We start from the raw sequence: 15,102 nt of genomic DNA on the forward strand, positions 1-15,102 counted from the left end.
GGTATGCAGGGGAGCACGGAGCCCCCATGGCCGGTATATTGGGGGAGGATAAGGAAGTTGTTGTGCGGGTCCCCGGCTGCGTCACTCTGTCTGTGGGGTCCTGGCTGCGCAGGTGCATTGCACTTGCGCAGTCTATAAAGGCTTCGGACAGAGTGACGCTCCCACCATTATATTATAGATGTTTTACCTCATAGCCCCCCATATAGTATGATGGTCCCTCCAACAATCCCCTATATAGTATGATGGTCCCCCAACATCAGCCCATATAGTATGATGGTCCCCCAACACCAGCCCATATAGTATGACTGTACAAATGGTACAGCTTTATTTTTTATGATGGTACGCCTCACAGCTCCTATATAGTTTGATGGTACCCACAACAGTCCACCATATAGTACGATGGTTCACCTCATAGCCCCCTATGCAGTATGATGACCGAACTCAAAGCACTCCATATAGTGTGATAGTTTCCCACTAACCCTAAAAAATAAAAAAAATCCCCATACTTACCTAATCTAGACATCTCATTCTCCACAGCATCTGACTCCTATCCATTCTCGCAGTGGATTCTGGTGGCGCAATGCAGTGACATCATTGTACCGCTGACGTCCCCTGTTGGTGCTGGCTTCCAACAGGTTGCAGACAGAAGGGGCACTCATGGCCTGATGGGTTAAGTGACAGAGTCAGTAATTTTGTGTTCCATCACAACTGTTAACAGTATGGGAGTCTTGAGGATGAAGAATCTAATCACATTGTAGCAGACAAGGCAGCCCACGACCAAACATGCCCTTCTGGCATTTGCCAGAATTGCCAGATGGCCAGTCCGGTCCTGACTGTAGTCTATGATAATACTCACATAAAAGAAGAGATACCCAGGCATATGTAAAATACGTCTCCTCGTGCATCTCACCGGAAGTTTAGAAAAGGGCGGAAGTCCGCCCTTAGGCGTCATAACCACGCACACCCCGTGCGCCTTCTAGATGACGCTGTTTATTCCTCTGCATTCCAGGCCTGTACTATCTACGTCATCTCCGGAGGTCTGCCCCCAGGCTGCGGTGTCTTAACCACGTCCCCCGGTGTGACGTCCTAGATGATGCTGTCAGGTCTGGACCTGCAATGTATCCATCATCTCCAAAGACACACCTCTAGGTTGCGGCGACATAGCTCCGCCCACTCAATGTGTCATCATAGATGACGTTATCAGAACTGCCGGAGGAGTCATTCCTCTACGTTCCAGGCTTGCAATAGTGTCATTTCAGTGTGCAGTGGACATATGTCGGCGGCATATCATAACACTGCGTCCCACTACAAATAACAGACACGCTCTATGAGACTCAATAAGGAATCTATTAATTTAACTTCCAAGTGCTACATCCCCATATCTCATAAACGAGTCTGTCACCTCCGGTATGTAAAATATCACGTCTGAGGGTGGGACTCTGAACTTCCGGTGAGATGCACGAGGAGACGCACATGGAGGAACCCGGAAGTGATAGAGGTGGATTTTTTGACCTTCTGGCGTTTTAGGGTGATGAGGATTAATCCCTAACAAGTAGGTCTCTATAAAAAGCATAGACAAGAGCGGCGGCAGACCGCAGGATGATTGTGAACAAGGAGGTTGTTTATCCCTTGTGAGGGAAACACCTTCCTCCCCCAAACTGGCAATTTATTTATTTAACCTTCCTCCCCTGATGATTTGGAAAAATGAAACGCGTAGGGAGGCCACGGGGATAATCTTTGATGCCATGATATCCTAATGGTGGGTCTTTAATTTTACGGGGACTGAATTATACCCGTTTCCCCACATCTTTTTGGGATTAATTTGAAGCATCTTTTTGGAGCCGTCCGTGAGAGACCAGGAGGAACCTGTGTACATTATCTGGGTGAGACTGTTCCAATACTTTAGCAAATGTCCTTTGTATCTATGGCTGCCATGCATTATATGATACCTATACCTAATCATGATACCTATTGATTACAGCTAGATTGTTTTGGTCATTGAAAGTATAAAAGAGTAGTTGCATGAGGCCAAAGGTCAATGCTTTATTATTGCTCAAATTGTAAGAATCCATGGGCCTAGTGACTTTGGAATTCATTTGAGTAATTTCGGATACATCCATGAAAGATAGATATATAAGTCTGGGCGTATATTGTTTGTAATTTATGTTTGTCTTGTTGTTCTTGTCTAAAATGGTTTTAAAATACTAATATTAAAAGTTAAATTTTATTTAATTTAGTACCATAACTGCCTTGCTGTTCACAACCTTTTGGGATTGGTAGAATTTTTTCTTTATTCACTACATTTTAACAAAAATTGTTGTTTTCAGTCCACTAACACTAAATTAGACTTATTAATCACATTATCATTACGGGCAGGATCACAATGATAGGAAACGTGTATACACATGACACAGGATCCACCATTCACTATAGGTGTTGTCACAGCTCACCTCCTCCTGTACAGTGACTGATAACACAGGATCCACCATTCAAAATAGGTAATGTCACAACTCACCTCCTCCCCCTGTACAATAACTGATAACACCTCTATATACAGTAGATAACACAGGATCCACCATTCACAATAGGTGATGTCACAGCTCACCCCCTCCTCCTCCTGTACAATGACTGATAACACCTCTATATACAGTAGATAACACAGGATCCACCATCCACAATAGGCGATGTCACAACTCACCTCCTCCCCCTGTACAATAACTGATAACACCTCTATATACAGTAGATAACACAGGATCCACCATACACAATAGGTGATGTCACAGCTCACCTCCTCCTCCTGTACAATGACTGATAAGGCCTCTTTCACACTACTGTCTTTTTCCAGACGTCGAAATCCATCGATTTTAGAAAAAACAGGATCCTGCAAATTTTTCTGAGGGAAGTGTGAAAGAAGCCTAACACCTCTATACACAGCTGATAACACAGGATCCACGATTTACTATAAGTGATGTCACAGCTCACCTCCGCCTCCTCCTTCTGTACAATGACTGATAACACCTCTATATAATATTAATTTTTATTTTTATATAGCGCTAACGTATTTCACAGCTCTTTACAGTTTGCACACATTATCATCGCTGTCCCCGATGGGGCTCACAATCTAGATTTCTTATCAGTATGTCTTTGGAATGTGGGAGGAAAACCGGAGTGTCCGGAGGAAACCCACGCAAACACAGGGAAAACATGCAAACTACTTGCAGATGTTGTCCTTAGTGGGATTTGAACCCAGGACTCCAGCGCTGCAAGGCTAACCACTGAGCCACCATGCCGCCCTTATACAGTAGATAACACCACCATTCACAATAGGACACTGGCTGACAACCCCTCTATATACAGTAGATAACACAGGATCCATCATTCTCTATAAGTGATATCACAGCTCGCCTCCTCCTCCTCTTTCTGTACATTGACTGATAACACCTTTGTATACAGGAGATAACACAGGATCCACCATTCACAATAGCTGATAAAACTTCCATACATAGTAGATAACACAGAAACCACCATTCACAAAAGGTGATGTCACAGCTCTCCGCCTCCTTCTGTACAATGACTGATAACACCTCTCTATACAGCAGATAACATCTGCATATTCACCAGTCACTATAGGTGATATCACAGCCTACCTCATCCTCCTTCTGTACATTGACTTATGACACCTCTGTATACAGTAGATAACACAGGATCCATAATTCACTATAGATGATGACTGATATCTCCATATAAAGCAGATAACACAGGATCCACCATTCACAATAGGTGATGTCACAGCTCACCTCCTCCTCCTGTTCAATGACTGATAACACCTCTATATACAGTTGATAACACAGAATCCACCATTCACAATAGGTGATATCACAGATCACAGATAACACAGGATCCACCATTCACAATGGGTGATATCACAGCTCACCTCCTCCTCCTCCTGTACAATGACTGATAACACCTCTATATACAGTAGATAACACAGGATCCACCATTCACAATAGGTGATGTCACAGCTCATCTCCTCCTCCTGTTCAATGACTGATAACACCTCTATATACAGTAGATAACACAGGATCCACCATTCACAATAGGTGATATCACAGATCACCTCCTCCTCCTGTTCAATGACTAATAGCACCTCTATATACAGTAGTTAACACAGGATCCACCATTCACAATAGGTGATGTCACAGCTCATCTCCTCCTCCTGTACAATGACTGATAGCACCTCTCTATACAGTAGATAACACAGGATCCACCATTCACAATAGGTGATGTCACAGCTCACCTCCTCCTCCTGTTCAATGACTGATAACACCTCTATATACAGTAGATAACACAGGATCCACCATTCACAATAGGTGATGTCACAGCTCACCTCCTCCTCCTGTTCAATGACTGATAGCACCTCTATATACAGTAGATAACACAGGATCCACCATTCACAATAGGTGATGTCACAGCTCACCTCCTCCTCCTCCTGTACAATGACTGATAGCACCTCTCTATACAGTAGATAACACAGGATCCACCATTCACAATAGGTGATGTCACAGCTCACCTCCTCCTCCTGTTCAATGACTGATAACACCTCTATATACAGTAGATAACACAGGATCCACCATTCACAATAGGTGATGTCACGGCTCACCTCCTCCTGTACAATGACTGATAACACCTCTATATATAGTAGATAACACAGGATACACCATTCACAATAGGTGATGTCACAGCTCATCTCCTCCTCCGGTACAATGACTGATAGCACCTCTCTATACAGTAGATAACACAGGATCCACCATTCACAATAGGTGATGTCACAGCTCACCTCCTCCTCCTGTTCAATGACTGATAACACCTCTATATACAGTAGATACCACAGGATCCACCATTCACAATAGGTGATGTCACAGCTCACCTCCTCCTCCTGTTCAATGACTGATAGCACCTCTCTATACAGTAGATAACACAGGATCCACCATTCACAATAGGTGATGTCACAGCTCACCTCCTCCTCCTGTTCAATGACTGATAACACCTCTATATACAGTAGATAACACAGGATCCACCATTCGCAATAGGTGATGTCACAGCTCACCTCCTCCTGTAAAATGACAGTGGTATGAGAACATTTATGCTTTTTTAACTAATGTCACTTTTCTGTATATAAAGTATATTCCATGGACGCAAGCCTTTATTAAAGAGGTACAGAGAAGCACCAGACTTCTGCGGGAGACAGGCAGAGAATGTATCAAAAGGCGAAAGAAAGCAAAAGAAGGAGGACAACATCTGCCAAATGATGTACTGACACAAATACTGAAGACTGTGGGTACGGATGTTATACCCCAAAATACTATACTATATAGAAAAAAAACAAGTGACTATGGCCTGAATATCCCATATTAGACTTACGGTACATTCACAGTTCATGCTGAACTTTACTTTATAATAGCAATAATGAACAAAGGTTACAGCACCATACATCACTTTATATTACTGAGGTTGAAGACCTGCAGGGTATAGCAGGAGTTTCATTGCCACAGGTCTAATTAACTCTCCAAAGTCCAGTCTGACATGATTACATTTTACACAACCTTTTTACGTATTTTGCATTTTCTGTGATGGAGCTGCCATTACATTTTATACAGGTTAAGCCTTTTCATTTTATTTCCTCCAGATTTGGAGAAGGACTGTGATCTTGAGAGTTTAGTGGATAATTTTGTCACACGTATTATTGGAGGTTTGAATACAGTTTGTATCATATTTCACATTGGTTGTAGGGAATCAGCTAACCACTGAGGTATCGTAGGGAGGGTCATAGAGGCAGTTGCACTGCGTCCACCCAAACAGCGCTGCCTAAGCAGCTGAGATTAAGCAACTAATGAATGAAGGTAATGAATGTAATTTAGTATTGTCTTCCTTCATTATTAAGAGCTGCCTTTGTGATTTTAGACATTTTTTTTAATCCTTAACAAGCATTAGAGCTAGGGTTTGGGGTAAAGCTAAGGTTAGGATTAGGGATAGGGTTATGGATAGAGCTTGGGTTACAATTAGTGATAAGGTTATGGATAAAGCTAGGGTTACAATTAGGGATAGGGTTATGGATAGAGCTAGTGTTACAATTAGGGATAGGGTTATGGATAGAGCTAGTGTTACAATTAGGGATAGGGTTATGGATAGAGCTAGTGTTACAATTAGGGATAGGGTTATGGATAGAGCTAGTGTTACAATTAGGGATAGGGTTATGGATAGAGCTAGTGTTACAATTAGGGATAGGGTTATGGATAGAGCTAGTGTTACAATTAGGGATAGGGTTATGGATAGAGCTAGTGTTACAATTAGGGATAGGGTTATGGATAGAGCTAGTGTTACAATTAGGGATAGGGTTATGGATAGAGCTAGGGTTACAAGCAGGCATAGGGTTAAGGATAGGGCTAGGATTACAATTAGGGATAGGGTTATGGATAGAGCTAGTGTTACAAATAGGGATAGGGTTATGGCTAGGGCTAGGGTTACAATTAGGGATAGGGTTATGGATAGGGCTAGGGTTACAATTAGGGATAGGGTTATGGATAGGGCTAGGGTTACAATTAGGGATAGGGTTAGGATAGAGCTAGTGTTACAATTAGGGATAGGGTTATGGATAGAGCTAGTGTTAGAGATAGGGTTATGGCTAGGGCTAGGGTTACCATTAGGGATAGGGTTATGGATAGGGCTAGGGTTACAATTAGGGATAGGGTTATGGATAGGGCTAGGGTTACAATTAGGGATAGGGTTATGGATAGAGCTAGTGTTACAATTAGTGATAGGGTTACAGATAGGGCTAGGGTTACAATTAGGAATAGGGTTATGGATAGAGCTAGGGTTACAATTAGGGATAGGATTATGGATAGAGGTAGGGTTACAGTTAGGGATAAGTTTATGGATAGAGCAAGGGTTACACTTAGGGATAGGGTTATGGATAGAGCTTAGGTTACAATTAGGGATAGGGTTATGGATAGAGCTATGGTTACAATTAGAGATAGGGTTTGGTTAGGGCTACAGTAATAAAATAATTACATAAAAAGATAAAAATGAAATGTAGGAATTAAGAAAAACTGGAAAAAAACAGAGTCAAATGACAATATATTAATGGATCATCAAAACTTTCTTAAAATATATTACATGTTCTTGTGGTTTAAGGGGTCCAGTAGTGGATTGCTGGAAGGAAGTGTTAATGGTGTATGAGTTGGAGGGCTCAACATACTTGCCTTGGGTGCTGGCAACACATACTACACCACTACAGGTCACATAAATAAGATGTGCAGTATATTACAGTGCAGACTTTCTTACATTACATTGTCTTACATTAGACATTTATCAGCTTTGTTCATAAATACTATGTAAGTATTTGAAGAAATGGCTGTTTATGTTTCACCATCATGCCATGGCTAGAAGCCTATATGCTAGCCAGGTGGAAGTTTTAGAACCTCAATTTCTAGAGATAGATGGTGGGCCCAGGGGTTGGAACTGCAGCTATCAGACACATATGGCATATCCTTTAAAATAGCTAATTTTCACCATTGAGATTATTTGTACCTTAGTGTTCTTAAGGAGCTAAGTTTACATAGAAATCGGGACTCCATAGCAAGACTAAATATTTAACAGGAAAACATGAAATGCTTCCCACTATCAATACTGAGCTTCTTCTCTAGACATTTATTATTCCTTACAGTATTGCAGTTCTCATAGAACATGTACAGTTGCAATCAAAATGATAATCAGCATAATTTGCAATGAAGGTTGAATAATTGTAGTTGTATCTGTAAGCTTAAACTCACTTACATTTGTCCTTTTCCATTCTGTTGACCATGTATCTGTCTTAGGCTGGGTTCACATTGCATTAACAGGAGCCCATTCGACACATGCGTTAATGGGCTGCTATTAACGCAAGTGCCGATATGTCAGCGCGCTAGCGCAGATAGAGCTAGCAGATGCTCTATCTGCGCTAGCAGTGACGGACCCGGAAACGCTGCAGCCCAGGGTCCGTCACTCAATGACACCATAGGACTTAATGGCGGTGTTAACAGACTGCGTTACACCGTGTTATGCTGCGGTGTAACGTAGTCCATCTAACGGATGCCAAAGATGCAATGTGAACCAGGTCCCAGCCTTACAGAGATGGAAACAACTGCTAATTTTCTCTCATTTGCAGTCATGGAGCTTGCGCAAAACCCAGAAATACTAGAAAAGTGAGCTTGAGATACTGCTGAAAATCCTCCGCATATGACATTGATTGATATAGACTGCTTTCCTGTTTATCTGGAGGTTTATTTTACTCTTTACTGTAATATTATAGTTTAGATCATATAAAGTTCTTGCACATGAATGGCACCAGACTACTAATTACTCAATTGCATCAGATAATTTTTTTTTCTATATTCAAGGTTCATTTTGAGGTTGATGGAGTCATGCAAACTAAAAAAGACATTGAATATGATGATCTTGAGCAATTCGAGTACTTGACTCAGGTACCAAATAACGAACGTCCCTATTTAGGCAAGTTGGATGTTAAGACATACCCACTAGTAGAGAGGCTAATCACAAAAAGGCTTTACTGTGAAATTAAAGGGGATTTTCTTAATATGTTTGTCTAGGAGCACACTGCGCTCCTGCCTCCAGACTTCATGCTTGTCGGTGGGGTACGCTTCTGAATGATTGACAGTTCTTACTGGCAGCAAGACTATGCTGCTGACCCCAACTGACCAGCCTCAGAGGAGCGCTAACAAGCTGTATCACAAAGAAGTGGAAGCTCATTCTCCTTGCCTAGAAGGCTGACCAACGCTGATAGATTGCAAAGGTATCTGGGAACATTGGCAATGAGCTGTACTAAAGAACTAAAGAATTTTGGCCCACTCATCTTTGTAGAATTGTTGTAATTCAGTCACATAGGTCAGAACTTTGACTAGGCCACTCCAGAGTTGTAATTTTGCTTTTCTTAAGCCATTCAGGGGTGGACTTGCTAGTGTGTTTTGCATCATTGTCCTGCTGCATAACGCAAGCTTGAGATCACGAACAGCTGGCCGGACAACCTCCTTCAGGATTTTTAGTGGACAGCAGAATTCATGATTCCATTTACCACAGCCAATCATCCAGGTCCTGAACAGCAAACCAGCCCAGGACCATCACACAATCACCATCATATTTTACTGTTTGTATGATGGTCCTTTTCTGAAATGCTGTGTTACTTCTATGCCAGATGTAATGAGACATACACCTTCCAAAAAGTTAAACTTTTGTCTCATCAGTCCACAGAGTATTTTACTCAAAGTCTTGAAGATCATCAAGATGTTTTCTGGCAAAGCTAAGATAAGCCTTTATGTTCTACGAGCTCAGCAGTGGCTTTCATATTGGAACTCTGCCATGCAGGCCATTTTTGCCCAGTCTTTTTCTTATGGTGGAGTCATGAATAGAGTTGAGAGACTTTTACTTTTTTCGGATCGAGTCGGGTTTCGCGAAACCCGACTTTGTCAAAAGTCGGGTCGGGTGAAATCGTCCGATTATTGCGAAAAGTCGGGGGCCAACTGAAACACATGAAACCTAATGCAAGTCAATTTAATTTATAATAATAGTTAGGCATTGAAAACGCGGAATACGTCACGGCAGTGGAGCATGGAGAGGTAAGTATTTCAACTTTGCAAGTGCTGTGATCCTGAGCAAGCAGGGGGGGGCCACTAGTTGGCACTGGCACAGGGCCCCTCATAGTACGGCGGTGTGTTTGACGGTGGGTGGCGCCTCCCACTGCCAGAGACACTTTTGCGTACTATGAGGTGCCCTGTGCCAGTAACGTCGCCAACAAGTATGCCCCCTCACCTAATGAAGGAACCTGCACTTTCATCTGCACCTTCCTCTTTGTCCCGTGTAAGGTGGTATAGTATGCGGGAAGGGGAACCTGACTTTCAGCAGGGTCAAATTCTGGCTGTGTACAGAGCAAGGGGAATGTAGTGGTCTGGGTCAATGTACCAGCAGACTCATCTAGCAGGGGCTGGGCAATGGGCAGGATGAGGAGGAAACACAGATATAGGCCCAAATAATAAAGCAAGCTAAATGCAGTTCAAAATTGGTAACAGGACTAAACAGGCGGCATTGGTTTGTTCAGTGGAGGAAAACTGTAATGAGTGGCAGACATAGTTAGTAGGCCCAAATAATAAAGTAGGCTAAATGCAGTTCAAAATTGGTAACAGGACTAAACAGGCGGCATTGCTTTGTTCAGTGGAGGACAACTGTAATGAGTGGCAGACACAGTTAGTAGGCCCAAATAATAAAGTAGGCTAAATGCAGTTCAAAATTGGTAACAGGACTAAACAGGCTGGCATTGCTTTGTTCAGTGGAGGACAACTGTAATGAGTGGCAGACACAGTTCGTAGGCCCAAATAATAAAGTAGGCTAAATGCAGTTCAAAATTGGTAACAGGACAAAACAAGCGGCATTGCTTTGTTCAGTGGAGGACAACTGTAATGAGTGGCAGACACAGTTAGTAGGCCCAAATAATAAAGTAGGCTAAATGCAGTTCAAAATTGGTAACAGGACTAAGCAGGTGGCATAGCTAGGTACAGGGGTGGGCTCCTCTGCTGAGTAACAGACAGTGGTAGTAGGCGCAAAGTATTAACTGGTCTAAATGGAGGCCAGGACCCCTGTATATTTTAACTATCATCTATCATTTCAACAAATTTGTATTGGCAGTGCCATTGAAGGATTTAACAGCACAGACTACACAGTAGTGGAGCAGGGAGAGGTAAGTGTTTCGGAACCCCACCGCACCAAGAATATGTTGTGCAGTTATATGTATGTATAATAGGTTTCATGTGAAATGCATGTCCCTAATGCATCAGCCCACAGGCTGCGCCCCTGGGCAGAGAGGACAAGATATTCCCCTTTTGTCTTCCCCCCCCACCTTTGTAATTCCCACAGTAAATATTGGCAGGCTCCAGCCACCTGCGGCTATTGTAATGTATGTCTGGCCTGCCCTCTGTATCTGTGTTATATATTCTGTGTCCTGTGAGTAAAGTTTTGTCAGACTGGAAATACGCACTCATGTAACCAAGCGATTCCAGCCAGTGTCCTTCATTCAGACTCCAGCCAAAGCAGAGTGGACCTCCTGAAACACGTGGTGGTACTGAAAGAGGTACCCCAGCTTGGTAGACCCCGTTACACTGGTGGCAGACAGCGGGATATGATACCCCATCTACAGGAGGAAAGGAATGAATGGAAAACAACTACCAGAAGTTAAAGAGGACTACATTAAAAGATCTGGTGGAAGCCCGAGGTTTGATCGCCAGCAACAAAACAAAAGCGGATTTGATAGCAGCCATTATGGAACAAGACAGTGCAGCGCCCCCCAATGTGAACGTGGAGGAGACTGAATTCCAGAGGGAGGTAAAGAACAGACTGGCGTTCTATGGCCCAAACCCTGCAGTAGAGATCATATGAGAGGTGATGGCTGATGTGCGTACTGATCTGAAGGAAAAGATGGCCGAGCGGACCAGGATAGAGCTAGCCAAGATGGAGATGGCAGAGCAGACCAAAGTGGAACTGGCCAAGATGGAGATGGCAGAGCGGAAAGAGGAGGGTCAGCGAGCAGGGGGAGCTCTGGCCTTCGACCAGGTACCTTCAACAGTAAGCCACAAAAAGATCCAGTATAATGCCTCCCGACAGTTGGGGGAGGCAGAGGAAGACATTGATGGCTTTCTGCAGGACTTTGAGCGGCAGTGTGGCCTTCATCAAGTGAAGCCGGAGGAACGGGTTCAGATTCTGGCCAGCAAGCTGACAGGACAGGCAGCGGACGCCTATCGCACGGTGCCTGATGAGGACTGTATGGACTATGAGCGGATCAAAGAAGTGATCTTGGCCCGGTATGCGCTGACACCAGAGGCATACCGCCAAAAGTTACACAGACTTATAAAACGCGTAACCGATACCCACGCTGAATGGGCCTGTAAATTACGGCGGTCACTGTTACAGTGGGTACAAGGGAGCCAAGCAACCACTAAGGAGGATGTCCTCCAGCTCTTCTTGTTAGAACGATTCTTTAATGGACTAACCCCCGAGACACAGGAATGGCTTCGGGACAGGCGGCCAACGACTCTTGAGGAAGCCGCTCGTCTGGCCGATGAACATCATGATGCCAGGAGGCCTCAGTTGTCCGGATCAAAGATGGTCACTAGGCGTCCACCTATGGAGCTGGAGGGCCCCAAACCACCGAAGATTGTAGGGGGACTAGCTAGAAACCCGGCCTACTACAGTCCCCCTGGGGCGCGATGCCACACCAGCCGTCAGCTGGGCCACCTGCAAAGACAATGTCCCAACCAGACTCAGCATTCCCAGTGGCCAAATGCAGGAACAGCTACCTTCAGCCGGGCTGCTGTACACTGCTACCAAGGCGAAGCTGACCCAGCATTGGGGGCTACGACTAACCATGGGGTGGAAGAGATGGAGGATTTGCCTGCAGACGTCTTGCTGGGAAATGACTTGGGGCCCATGTTGTCTGCCTTCTCGGTTGCCCCTCTGGCTGAGGCATATCCTGTGACCACCCGGAGACAAGCTCGAGCTGCGGAGGCGGAATCACACTCAGAGGAGGCCCAGGTAAGACATCCCAGCCCTACACGTATTCCCATAGCCAGACACATTTCTTGGGCCACCCCAGATGAATTTAAGAGGGAGTTACTTGAGGATCCTTCAATAGAGGGATATCGCGGGAAGGCACAGGAGGGGAGAGGGGTACTGGAAGGGGAACAGTTTGTATGGAAGCAGGGACTCCTCTACCGGATCACAGAGCAGCACCACACAGGAACGAGCCCCACTATAAAACGACAGCTGGTAGTCCCCAAGAAGTATAGGCAGGAGTTACTGCGAATCTCTCATGACATACCCTTGGGCGGGCACTTCAGCGTCAATTGCACCAGGCATCGTCTGACACAAAACTTCTTTTGGCCGGGGCTAACCTATGATGTTCGTCAGTACTGCCAGACCTGTGACAGTTGTCAGCGCATTGGCAAGAGGGGAGATCGATCCAAGGGCAAATTGCGCCCCCTCCCCATTGTGGAGGAACCATTTAGCCGAGTAGAGGTCGATCTAATAGGGCTGTTAGCCAAACCCAGTCCGTCAGGGAAAAGGTATATATTGACAGAGGTAGATTATGCCACACGGTATCCAGAGGCGTGTTGTGAATTCTGTGGCAGAGCTCCCTCCTGTGGTCACAAGTGGTACTTCGGCTGATTCTCTCTGTGAGCTTCTGTTGGTGGAGGGAAGTGGTACTGCGGCTTCTGAGTTTCCTCCCTCAGGTGATCTGGTGAGGTCGTTAGGTGCTTCTCTACTTAACTCCACCTAATGCTTTGATCCTGGCTTCCTGTCAATGTTCCAGTGTTGGACTTGCTTTTCCCTGGATCATTCCTGTGGCCTGCTGCTCTGCATAGCTAAGTTCTTCTTTGCTATTTGTTTGCTATTTTTTCTGTCCAGCTTGTCTAATTTGTTGCTGGAAGCTCTGGGACACAAAGGGTGTACCTCCGTGCCGTTAGTTCGGTACGGAGGGTCTTTTTGCCCCCTTTGCGTGGTTTTCTTTAGGGTTTTGTGTAGACCGCAAAGTTACCTTTTCTATCCTCGCTCTGTTAAGAAAGTCGGGCCTCACTTTGCTGAATCTATTTCATCTCTACGTTTGTCTTTTCATCTTAACTCACAGTCATTACATGTGGGGGGCTGCCTTTTCCTTTGGGGTATTTCTCTGAGGCAAGGTAGGCTTATTTTCTATCTTCAGGCTAGTTAGTTTCTCAGGCTGTGCCGAGTTGCATAGGCAGAGTTAGGCGCAATCCACGGCTGCCTCTAGTGTTGTTTGGAGAGGATTAGGGATTGCGGTCTGCAGAGTTCCCACGTCTCAGAGCTCGTTCTATGATTTTGGGTTATTGTCAGATCACTGTATGTGCTCTGACCGCTATGTCCATTGTGGTACTGAATTGCCTTTCATAACAGAGGCGGTTGCGTTACCTAACATACTGGCAGAGACGGTGGCGGCCACCCTGCTCCAGGTTTTCTCACAGGTTGGATTTCCCCAGGAGATTATCTCGGACCAGGGTACCCAGTTTACAGCAGAGGTGACCAACCAACTGTGAAAGCTGTGCAGCGTAAAGTCCATTAGAAGCGCCCCATACCACCCGCAAACTAATGGGTTGTGTGAACGCTTTACCGGGACGTTAAAACAACTCATTGGGACTTTTACCAGGACCTACATGGACTGGGAGAAATTCTTGCCACACCTCCTGTTTGCCTATCGGGAGGTCCCCCAAGAATCCAGGGGGTTCTCCCCGTTCGAGCTGGTATACGGGAGACGGGTAAGGGGACCCCTAGACTTAGTGCTAGAACACTGGGAAGGGGAGGGCCTCATAGAAGGGGTACCTATTGTACCCTATGTGCTGGAATTCCGGGACTGCCTACAGGAGCTGACCCAGACTGTACGTGAGAACATGCAGGCGACCCAGCGGCGCCAGCGCGTATGGTACGATCGGAGGGCCAGAGAGCGCACCTTAGAAATAGGACAGAAGGTCCTGGTGTTAGAGCCCACTAAGCAGAACACGTTCCAAGCTGCATGGCAGGGGCCTTAGCAGGTAGTGGGGAAAATAGCCGACAAAACCTATAATGTCGCCGATTGTGACGACCCCAGGGTTATCCACATGTTCCACGTGAATATGCTGAAGCCCTACCGGGAGCGCCCTGAAGAGGTAGTGGCCATCTGTGCACCTGAAGCAGAGGATTTAGCCGGACTTCCCTTGCCAGATGTCTTAGGGGAAAGGACTCCATCTCAAACATGGGACCAGGTACACTTGGGTGAAGACCTATGCCCCCGGGAGAGACAGCAGGCGGAGGAGTTGTTGAGGCAGCGACAGAGGATGTTTTCGGGGAGACCAGGGTACACTCACCTGGCACAACACAAGGTTGAGATTCAGACCCCCCTGCGACAAAACCCCTTCCGCATCCCTGAGTCTGTACGAGAGGGGATGCGACAAGAGATACAAGAGATGTTGGGTTTAGGGGTCATTGAAGAGTCAGATAGTCCCTGGGCATCCC

At 45.3% G+C, this 15,102-nt stretch overlaps 1 protein-coding gene across 2 annotated transcripts in view; it reads left to right on the plus strand.

Moving 5' to 3' along the window:
- The first annotated feature begins 5,854 nt into the window (after positions 1 to 5,854).
- LOC138645846 (cholesterol 24-hydroxylase-like) overlaps positions 5,855 to 15,102 on the plus strand; it is a 66,652-nt gene continuing 57,404 nt past the window's right edge. The window contains exon 1 of one of the 2 annotated variants that reach the window (XM_069735367.1): positions 5,855 to 5,900. The gene's annotated coding sequence lies outside the window, so the exon portion shown is untranslated. Of the gene's footprint in view, positions 5,901 to 8,499; positions 8,520 to 15,102 lie in introns of those variants that run through there. The other variant, XM_069735371.1, reaches the window with a different exon arrangement.

This window comes from Ranitomeya imitator, chromosome 1, assembly GCF_032444005.1.
Source record: "Ranitomeya imitator isolate aRanImi1 chromosome 1, aRanImi1.pri, whole genome shotgun sequence".
Taxonomy (NCBI): domain Eukaryota; kingdom Metazoa; phylum Chordata; class Amphibia; order Anura; family Dendrobatidae; genus Ranitomeya; species Ranitomeya imitator.